Consider the following 11,154-nt stretch of genomic DNA (forward strand, 5'->3'; position numbering starts at 1 on the left):
GTAGTCTAATTTCAAAATTACATCTTGCTAATCTGTTCTTGGGTAGATACATATTAAAAGTTTGAGAAAGTATATGTGTCTTGATCTTATCCAGCCAGCAGAAAAGGGTAGAAATGTGGTATGAAAAGTGAAGTCATGTTAATATGCTGAGCTGTGAAAGGCTCAAAGCCTCAGATTCAGACATTGCCAGTCCTGTGGATAACCCACTACTATTGTGGACTACTGGACTATACTGGAATATTTTGCTGAATTCATGCACCTACCATATTTGGATGGCAATGGAATACCCATCTCTGACAAAAACTAAACATAAAAAGGAGATATAAATGAAGGACATTTCTATATCTGGATATACAAAATTGTTAGGCTAGCTATATAGCCACTTTCTCTTAATTTAATAAGAAGAAAAATTTGTACTAATAGTGTTTGGACAGGATATCATGTCAGCATCTTGAGCTATGAATGGCTACTACCAAGACAACAATATGCAATGTATTAATTGATGTAACTCTCCTACCAACCTGTTTTGAAACTATCTCATTGCAATTTTTTCTTAATAAAATTGATAAAAAAATAAAGATACTCTGTTATAAAACTAAAAAAACCCCAGAATAATAGGGAATAAATAAATGGAGTGCCTTAACTAAAAAAGAAGAAGAAGAAAAAAGAAAGTATATGTGATTTCAAGGAGTCATATATTTATAGTTGAACTAGAGAGACACATTTAGAATGGAGGGGCCTAGCTGCACATAGTGGTGCATAGCTGTCATCCCAGCTACTCTGGAGGCTGAGGCAGGATAGCACGGTATGCCTGAGGCCAGGCTGCACAACTCAGTGAGACTGTGTATTAATAAATAAAAAAAGGCTGATGATGTAGCTCAGTGGGGGTGCATTCTTGAAAAAAAAATAATGTCCTAGGAAGTCTTTTATCCGCTCTACTCACTAAATAGGAAGAGTCATTTTTGCATAATGAGACCATCTCCTCACTGAAGAGTAAAATGACAGGTGCCTGTGAGGAAAGCGTTTGAGAACTACGGCATGTGACCTTTTCTCTGAAGATGGCAGATATATATTCTTATGGATCCCAGTTTGTACATAAGGACATTAAGCAATTTGCCTAAAGGGACACACTGACTAGGGCTGGGAAAAGTCTCCAGCTCGTGTTATAATCAGTCTGTGTTGACAGAAGTCAGGCTCTGCAGGCTGTTTTGTGAATGCAATGTTAGCGTAATGTTAGCAAACAGTAAAGCAACATCTGCTCCAGAGGCAGCAGGGAAATCAGGTTCTAAGAGCACAAAATGACCTGGGAGAAAGGAGGTAAATCTAAGGAAGATGAGCCCTCTGGCTGCTCACATTTTTATTAGGGATTTGAAGAACTGAACATCCTCCTTCTGTGACTTACTCAGAGAACATCTGAGCCACCCCAGCTATTCCTGCACAAACCCTCTCTCTTCCTTGACTCTTGATAATGCTCATTTTCCTCTTGTCTCCAGGGACACAGCTTTACCGAAAAGAGGAGAGGAAGGTGAAAGGCTGCCTTGAGATGGGGAAGGTATGTGGAAATAACTCTGAAAGAAATTCTGACGTGGCTTCAAAGGGATGGTTTAAGGAGTGTTTTTCCCATAATGCTCTGTGAACAAAGCAAGCGTATCATTGAGATCATGTCTAGCATATTGAATTGCTACCATTGACTTTTCACAGTTTGGATAAAATGTGTAACCAAACCCTAACATGCTCTGTGAAAGCACATATGGAAAATCCTTTCTCATTCAGAGCTGATGACCTAGAAGCACGGTGCCAGCCACAAGAATGTGTCCCTTTCCACCTGACACCAGCATCCCAGCCTGTGGTGCTGCTAGAGTTTGCCTCACGGGAGCTGTGACCTTTATTTTGCTTCACAGTCTTCACCAGGCTATTTTTAACATCTTAGGCAAGAAGTGATGTGGGGACAATATCCATATTCATAAAGATTTCCAAGATGAGGGGTTTCAACTGTTGAACCCATTTTGCTACTCTCGCACACAACAGACCTATTAATGTTAATATGTTCTTACACAGATGTACGGATATATCTTTGTGTATACACCATGAATATGTACATGGGGTACAGCACCCCCCCCCACCTTTTTAAGGAAGGAAAGCTTAATTTAGCTCATAGTTTGTGAAGGTTTCAGTCCATAATCATTTAGCTCCAAGGCAGGGTGGCACATGGTAGAGGGCAGCAGTTCATGGTGGCTGAAGACAGCAAAAGCAGCAAGGTCAAAAAAGGAGAATCAGTAGTCTCTCCCATCTTTTTCCTACTAGGAGACAAGATAAATAATTGGAATTTTATCAATTATTTATGCATTTTGATACAAGATTATGGTCAGACGCCTTTAAGAAATCACTCTTCAAATTGAAACTTTTTAGGGAAAGAGCATTAGGTTTAAAATCCAAGAAGACAACAGGAATTAACTGTGTAAAACACGGGGTGCTAAATTCTATCATTAGCAACCTGATAGTTGTAAGAAAGGGACTTTGGCAAGTTTGTTGCTTCTTTCAGACTGCTGACAAATTAGTGCCTAATACCAAAGAATTGATCCAACTATTTAAAAGGGTCTAATTTAGAACTTGGAGTAGGTTGTTCAGTGGCTCAGCCTAATGCAATACAGTGCCATTGCTCAAGCCTAAAAAGAATAAAATACCTGTTTTTTTAAAAAATGAATTTAGAATAGTAATAGTAAAGCAAACAGTAATAAATGCACTCATCTCTCAGTCATTTGTTGATCCCTTTATTAGACACTTTTTTTTTTTTTAACTAAATGGCTACTCTGAGCTGGTTACTGTTTTATGTGCTGGTATTGGATTACTGGTTAGACATGTCCTTTTTTAAGAGCTTATTTTTTAGTGAGGAAGAAGAATAGTAAACAAGTACATAGAGAAACAGAAGATAATGTCCTCTAGAGACGACTGATATGAAGACAATAAAATATGGGGCAATTTATAGGGAGGGTTCAGGGAAGCCTTTTTTTCTTTTCTTTTTCTTTTTTTTTTTTTTTTTTTTTTTTGTATTTTAGGGAAGGGCCTACGAGGTGTTCAGGGGTTCACTACTATATCTGACTAGTAGTGACCCTCCTGTTTACAGCCTCCCAAGTGCTGGGATTACAGGCACACGCCACCATGCCCAGTCTCAATTGCCATCTCAGTGCACCCTGGGGGTGGGGCCGGCACAGCAGGCAGGGAGATTGAACCCCAGGCCCCTGCACCTGCTTGGAGGCACTTTAAATCCACTGAGCTATTTGGTTGGCCGTCAGGGAAGCCTTCTAAGGAAGTAACACTGGGGCTCAGGTCTGAATGCAACAGTGAGCAGCACAGGGAAAGAGTGGGAGTGGGTGCTATGCTAGGTAGTGGGGTGGCAAGGGTAAGGTCCAGGGCAAGTGTCTTCCCAGAGAGATAGCTAGTCTTGAGGAGTGGGAGCTGGCAGGGCTACTCCATAGAGAGGTTGTGGGCTGAGAGAAGGCATAGACACTGAACTTCTGAGACCAAAAAGGCCCTGGAGCATTTTCATAGGCCACTGGCCTGTGATATTATGTGGCTAAAGCTTTGTGAAAGGGCAGGATTGGAAATGAGGATGCTAGAGGCTGACACAGGGGTGACAGCAGGGGACACAGAAAGCAAAGCAGAACTCAGATGTTTGTCCATGCAGATTCTCTTAGTGCCATGCGAGGCCTGAGAGGAGGTGATAGGGACCCAGATTTCTGGGTTCAATTGCATTTCAGATGCTAGTGAGACACGCAGGTTGGAGCTACTGATCTGGGGCCACTGCCAGGGGGTGGCATTTGCTGATCCACCAACAGAACACCAGGGAAAGCTGGTTGAGAACATCTTTGCCAAGGCTTTGAAAGCCCAGGTTAACTTCTTCCACTGCCTTGTCTTTCAAATCCTCTCTGGTACGTCTCCCAAGAATGCCTGGGGCCAAATAATTAGGGACAATTTGAAGACACTTGTAGGTTCCTCTTTAAAAAATACAATTTCACCCAACACCCACTTACCCCTTCTAGGGTGCTTCTCTATCAGTCTGGTATTTTTCTGATCCATTTTGAACTGTATTCTGATGGCAACTGTTCAAGAAGAGAGCTGGTTGTGCTTGTCTTACTCCTTTCCATCCTCCTTCCAGGCAAACAGGCTTTCTGGGTACCGCAACCAGTAGGACTTTGGGTGGTAAATGTTTTTCTTTTCTCCCTAGTTATCAGAATGGAGTCAGACTTAAAGAAGACTGGTTATATATTAGTCATTTGGTATTCCAAGCATGCTGGTGTGGACTCCCCCACCTGCTTATGGCTTGCCGGAATTGTAACCAAGATTGTCCCCAAGTGCCACAATCAAAGAGATTGTGTTGTTTTTCAGTTCATCCAAAATTCCAATATTTAAGCCAGAATATGAATAATATAAATTCATAAGGGATTGAACTGACATCTAAGAAAGTAACAAAGAGATAAAGTGAGCCCTTTATAAAGGAATCTAGCAGGACAGAAACTCAGGAATGAACTTGATTGTTTAGGGAAACTGCAAATCTGATACATTGCTTTAACTCTTTAAAAAAATTCTTCCAGGAGTAGTTTTGGTTACACACATGCAAATTCTTTTTTATTGATGTTTTTCATTTTTTCCTTCAAAATTAATTTATATTAGTGGGAAAAATCATAAGCTTTAGAAAATTAGTCTTGGGTCTTTTCCAGTCTCTGCTGCATTTTGGGTTCATAACTTTGGAAAGTACTTTGGGTTTTCATTTCCTCATCAAAAAATGCCAAAGTTAAAACAGCGACTAGAATTATCCAGGCGCAATTCTACTTCTAGGAAATAATCTCAGGAAATGATCATAGAAATCCAACAAGATGTATCTACAAAACATGTGCCCTCAGTACTGAAATACTGAAACTATTTTGAGTAGATCATGCTATCACTGTTCACAGAGATGCCAAATAGTGAGAGAAGATTTTGCAGAAGAAGTTTAGTGACGCAAAAAAATGATCCAGCATTTTAAGGGAAAAGTTATAAATTTACACCCACTGTGATCCATTTGGTGGGAAAACCATTCTCAGGTACTTTCAGAAGCAAGACTAGAGAGGGAAGCTTGGCATTGTCAACAATAATTAGATCTGTGTGGTAAGACTCTAAAGGAACTTTATCGTCTCTCTACTGTCTTAGATTTTTCCAAAACCCCTCCAGTGACGTGTGCTAATTCTCTAGTGATTAAAGAAATATTACTAAATGGGAATGTTAAGAGTGACTTTATATGACTTAATGAGAACTTACTAAGACCTTGCATCAAAATAAAAGATCCAAACGACTGAGGATGTAGCTCACAGGAGCACACTTGTCTCAATCTCTGGGTTCAATCCCTAATACTGCAAAAAGAAAAGCAAAACAACATGACCTAACCAATTTGGGCTGAGAATTATATCAGACGAGATGATTTATAAAAATAACGTAGCTTACTGCCTGGCATTCATTTTATTTTCAGTTATTTTTACCTAATTGATTATCTTATCATAGGCTACGTCCAAAATAAATTTTAACTTAAAAACACAAGTATTAGCATTTAGTGGGTGATTTGTCATCATTAAGGGAATTTTAAAAAATACATAGTGGGTTCTGAGGACAAGTTTTAAAGAAATGTACCTAAAATGCTTTGAGTCGTGGGAGACTCACTGGCACAAGGATTTGCACTGACAGTGGCCACTCTGCAGCGCTTCTCTGGAGCTCTAGGCATCGGTTTCTCTGCTTCGAAGCTCGTCATTGCTCTCTAGCCACGTTGGATGCAAAGCTCCATGGGGCAACATCCCACTCCAGAAGAGCAATTAATCTGTCATGATGAATGTCCCTCTTCTTCAGGCAGATCAAACATGTTGTGTCACAGCCTCTTGTGTCATTTCTGAAACAGCACACAAGCCCTGTTGCTTTTTCCTTGTGACTTTCTTCGTCTTGCCGAAATGCAGAGGGAAGTTTTGTGGTACGGGCGAAAGACGCATTATATTGCCCTCTTCTTCGAGGATGGCTTTTCTGCCGTGGCCTGTGTCCATCTCTCTCTGCCCAGGACACATGGACACACACACAAACACACACACACACACACACACACATGTTGACATGCAGACATACCCACCCACACAGAGACATACAAAAGCACATACCCAGACCAACCTCCACACACCCGGAGACAGAGGCACACGGCCACAGACACACTGACATAGCCACACCCACACCCACATCCACATTCTTTCCACTCACTCTTCTTCTCCCTCCTTCCCCGAGCTGAGTTAGCATGCTGCCTTTTCTTCAGTCGTCTGTTTTAGCAATTCCATAGGCTATTGCGCAGCGTACTTCCCTTATCTCACTGATCACTGTGTTCTTGGAGCAATGTGCCACACTTACAGGCCTCTTAGCCCTGTCATTTCTTCATCTTCGTTTTTCATCTGCAGAAGGGAACATAACGTCTCTTTTAGAAGTTTATTGTGTGCATTCCATTGTGTAATGGAAGTAGAGTTCCTGGCACATACAAGGAACCCAATAATGGAAGCTATTATTATGATTAATTATGTTATTTATTCACTTTTGTGTCCTCAGGGCCTGGCACACTGCCTGATGTGTGATGAGGGAAAAATACATTTCAATGAATTAATGAATTAACTTACAAGCTTACAAAATGCGATTTAAGGTAGAGAAAAATGTCTCGACTTAAAGTAGAGAAAAATCCACACGCTTCCTGTAGTGTTTATGGGGGACTTGGGCAACAAATCCACATGCTTCCTGTTCCTACCACATTCCCCACAAACCTATCTGGTGCTCATCTTCGGGCATGATCTTTCCTTGGGCAGTTCAACTGTTATCATGTAGATACAGAAAGTCAAACGGCAGTCAACACCATGTACGAGTGGCTTCAAAGGGTCAAGTGGAATTTTCTCCCTTGACCATCACCTTAATCTACCATGTTCATTGCCCAGTGGCCAGTCTTCTTGGTCTCGTGAACTTTTACATGCTCTCTAAATCCAACAAGCGACGCGGGATCTAGGTGATATAACCCCATGATTAACTTCAGACTTCTTCTGATCTGTCAGTTCCAATCTACTCATCTCTCTCCATGTTCCCAAATACCCAGTGGTTAATTCACATTCCACCTCTATATTTTTCCTACTTCCATTTAGGAAGTTGTTTGTGAGTTATTATAAGCCAGTTGAATCACTGTGAGAGCTCAGTGCTATTTTTAAGCTTTTGAGGAACAGTTGAGAAGGATTGACTTGAGGATGTACAGTATTTCATAATTATATCCCACAGAAACTTTAACTTAGCAACTTTGTGGTCAGCTGCAGCACACTGAAACACTGGAGAGAAATTGGCTTCTGTTCGTGGGTACCAACTTCTAAGCTGTTCTGTGGCAAGATGCCTCGTGGAAGCAGTGCTGTCTGACTCACAATGCCTTCCTTTCCAGTGTTTTGGGGATTTGCTACTCTCTCTTGTTGGTGTCTTTGCTAGGGTGCATAAATTTGGACTTTTGAAAAAATAAGCATCACTGTCTCGGCTCCTCATCCAATTTTTTTTGTCTTCTCTTAGGAGCTTGTTCTCCAGAGATTTTGTGACAGATCTAGGATTCTGAGAGTAAGTGGACTTCATCAAGAGCACCCAAGGTGTAAGCCTTCCTGATTAATCATCCTAATTATTTTTGAGCCTTTTCTGAGTTTTCAACCCACCAAGTAATATGTAGTTTCCAAGCAATGCAAAGCAACAACCAATAAACCCTACCAGCTCGGAGAAGTCTTTCCAGATAGGTAGGGACACAGATACTTTCTCTCACCTCTGCTTTTATAGACTTTTAGTTGATTGTTCTCATCTCACTTGTGCCTCTCCTGTTGCCCCTGCTCTCCTTCCTTTCTGTTCATCCTTGTATAGAGATCTACATCTTCTTGACCAACCATACTATGTGTCTTTCTTTTTTTTTTTGCCTGATTTAGAACATCACGTTTGGTCATAGACAGCTCATTTAAAATGTGAAAACTAAGTATAATTATTGCTTAGCCCATTTCTTTTTGTTGTTGATGATGATGAAATGTTTCACAAACTGTACCTTCTTGTGATCCAGATACCGTAGGTTGTGGGAAGACAGTAGTGCATTGTTAAAGCCGATGAAATCTGGGATTAGATCTTCTTTCTTCTTTAATCTAGTTTTCATTCATTCATTCAAAGAATAAATAAAAGTTTAAAAAGTCGATTTACTAGCTGTAATATCAAAAATTACAATCGATATTTCTTATGTTCAAAGTCTAGTTTTTATAGTGAAAATAGGGAATTTCCTAAGTCCACCTTTGAATTCTTTTGGGGTTTACTCTAATAATATTTTTCATTGAGAGAAGAGTTTCTTTCATTTGTACTTTGAGGGGCAAATGGGTGCTGACTTTTGATTTATTTATTTATTAATAGACATTTAGTACAGGATCTAAAAGGGTCTCACTCTGTAGATTGGACTCATAGTGATCCTTCTGTTTTGAGCCTCCCAAGCGCTGGGACTACAGGCTCGCACCACCACCCCAAGTTTCAATTGCCCTCTCAGCAGGGGCAGGGCTGGCACAGCTTGTGGTTCCAGCAACCCAACCCTGGCCCCTGCACTCTGCTTAAGCAGGTGCTTTAATCCCTTGAGCTACCTGGCTGGCCCTGGGTGTTGACTTTCGGATCCAGACATATCATGATTTGTGTTTGTGGAATTTGAAATCTTTCTCTGGGATCTTTAGGCTGAGCTTACTTGTAGGAATGTTCTTCCACGCAGATAGAAAATTTCTGCTTCTACCATGATGCTTAATTGTTCAGCTGCATCTGCATGTTTTATGAGTCATCAACAATGTACTTCAGGAACCTTTCCATCTTTTGGTACAAAGCAATTTTTGCTTCTTTAAAACTAAGTGTAGCTCTCTTTCTTTCTTTTCTTTTTTTTTTTTTTTACTGGCTCAGCCCTGCCCTAAGCAGGCACATTAGGCCGCTGAGCTATCTCACTAGCCCTTAAGTGTAGCTTTTTGATTAAGAAGTTTCTATATGTGCGTCAACTTGGCTTTGGGTTTGAGACACACTCAAGAGTTATCAAAAATCAATGATGTGTGATAGTAGATCCAAAGGGGACAGCGGGTGTGACTGGGCCAGCAATCTTGAAAGCTTTGTACTGCAGCCCGGAGACAGTATTTCTGCTTCTTCACTTTGAGATCCGGGAAGAAAAGAACAGATCTTTCTTACTAACAAACTGAAAGTGTGGATATAATGTTTAAATAGTTTCTTAGACATTTGACTGGCTACCTGCTATGGATTAGGAGTGAAAAGTCCAAGTTTCACGATGCATTATGGAGTTTGAACATAAGTAAAGAACATTCTATAATGTAAAACCCAAACTTCAGGAAAAGCACCATTCCAAGCAAAGGATAACATACTTTGATATTTTTCCCTGTGAAGGCATGAAATTCCCTTCCTTGCCCCTATATGTACACCCCGCCCATAACTACTTTCGACATGTGGATTACTGAGAAAATCTAACACTAAATTTTTGGAGATGTTACATAACCACTTATTTCACAAGGAATAAAGATGACCACAGTAATATTTTTGTCCCTCTGTGGCTGTCACCTCTGGTAATAATTGATAGCACAGACAATTTAGACGTTTATATTTTATTCAGACTTCTCAATATGAATATGGAAATCTTTAAGCTGAGAGCTGGAAGGAACCTGAACATTCTTTGGTATTTTAAATAATATAGGATCTTTAGAGAGGTGACTTGTTAAGGATTAGGTGACTAAGGTATTGAAAACCATTGGTGTTCCAGTCTTGAGTCATTTCTAGTCTTTCAGCACTTGAAGGTAGTGTGGAGTTTGGAGAATCTGAGGAAATGTGCTGTGTGTGTGTGTGTGTGTGTAGATGTCTTCGCTGTGCTTTGTTGATGGCTTCACATTTACAGCTAGGTTTTGTGGGCAGAATCCTCACAGGCTTGTGTATGTGGGACACACTGGAAATGTAGTGAAATACTGTAATGACCATTTCTGTTTCAAATAGTTCTGAACCATCACTTACCTGGGCATTAGGCGTCAGGGTGTAACATAAAGTTAAACTTGCTGCCAACAAAGACTGAATGTGGGGGAAAGGCTTGAAGATTGGAGAAAGGCAGAGAGGACAGATCTCCAACTTTGGTGTCCTAGTTAGGCAGAGCATCTGTAACAGTTGTGCTTTGCGTTGTCAGAGAGAGCTTGCCTACTGTTTGTTTTCATCCTTTTATTCCCATTCCTTTTGCACCTAGGAAAGCTCCAGAATTTCCTGTTTCTAGACAAGGAGAACAGATAATACCTCTCTTCCTGGCATAAAAATAAAAATTAAAAGAAAAGATAAGAGTGCGTATGATCTTTGTGTGATCTTTCGTCTTATTTCCTGTATCTCATAGGTACCAGGGTGTGGAGGTGATTGATCTGTCTATAGATCAGCAGTGACAACACACAAAAATTAAGTTGCTTTAATCTGTGTTACCCTCCTCCCTTTTTGTATCTCCTTTTGAGTGAGTCCCAGTAGGATTTGGCTGTCTTCCTCAGACACATTGTGGTTTGTGGGGCTCCCCTTTTGAACCACCACAGAACACTGAGGGGGGGGGCATCTCCTACTCGCAGACTTAGCGCAAGGTTTTTTTTTTCCCCCTCTTTATTTTTTTAAGTGTAGTTCAGCACTCTGAAGCCAAGGTTTTCCCTTCCTGAGAAACCTTAGAAGTGTGTGTCTCTTTTTCAAAATTATAGGAATCTTAATTTGTAATAAAATCTTCTGAATGAGTTGTGGTAAATTTTTGGCAGGATCTGGAAAATAATGGTTTCATTTAAACATGAATCATTAAAATGATTAACTCAGTGCAGCCCTTATTGTTAGAATTAAGAGATTTCCTCCATAAAGCTCTATGCCTTATGCAGACTTCCAGTGTGGAAGCTTAGGCAGTATGAACACAGAAAAATTACATTAAAGAGCAAAAGAGTACAAAATGTATTCGATCTCGTTATTTTTCTGAAGAAATCTCAGGTTTCCGGTGCATTAGGAGACTCATTAAGACATTAGAGGTAAATATACAAAAAGGAAAAACAAGGAAAAGCTGAAGAATGTCGTTTCTTT

The 11,154-nt window shown here is 40.3% G+C and overlaps 1 long non-coding RNA gene across 1 annotated transcript in view; it reads left to right on the top strand.

Moving 5' to 3' along the window:
• LOC111815993 overlaps positions 1-10,385 on the top strand; it is a 43,157-nt gene extending 32,772 nt beyond the window's left edge. Inside the window, exons 2-3 of the long non-coding RNA XR_002820550.1 lie at positions 1,494-1,552; positions 10,307-10,385. This is a non-coding gene — a long non-coding RNA (uncharacterized LOC111815993). The remainder of the gene's footprint in view (positions 1-1,493; positions 1,553-10,306) is intronic.
• Positions 10,386-11,154: the final 769 nt, after the last annotated feature.

This window comes from Octodon degus, unplaced genomic scaffold, assembly GCF_000260255.1.
Source record: "Octodon degus isolate 3935 unplaced genomic scaffold, OctDeg1.0 scaffold00024, whole genome shotgun sequence".
Classification (NCBI taxonomy): Eukaryota; Metazoa; Chordata; class Mammalia; order Rodentia; family Octodontidae; genus Octodon; species Octodon degus.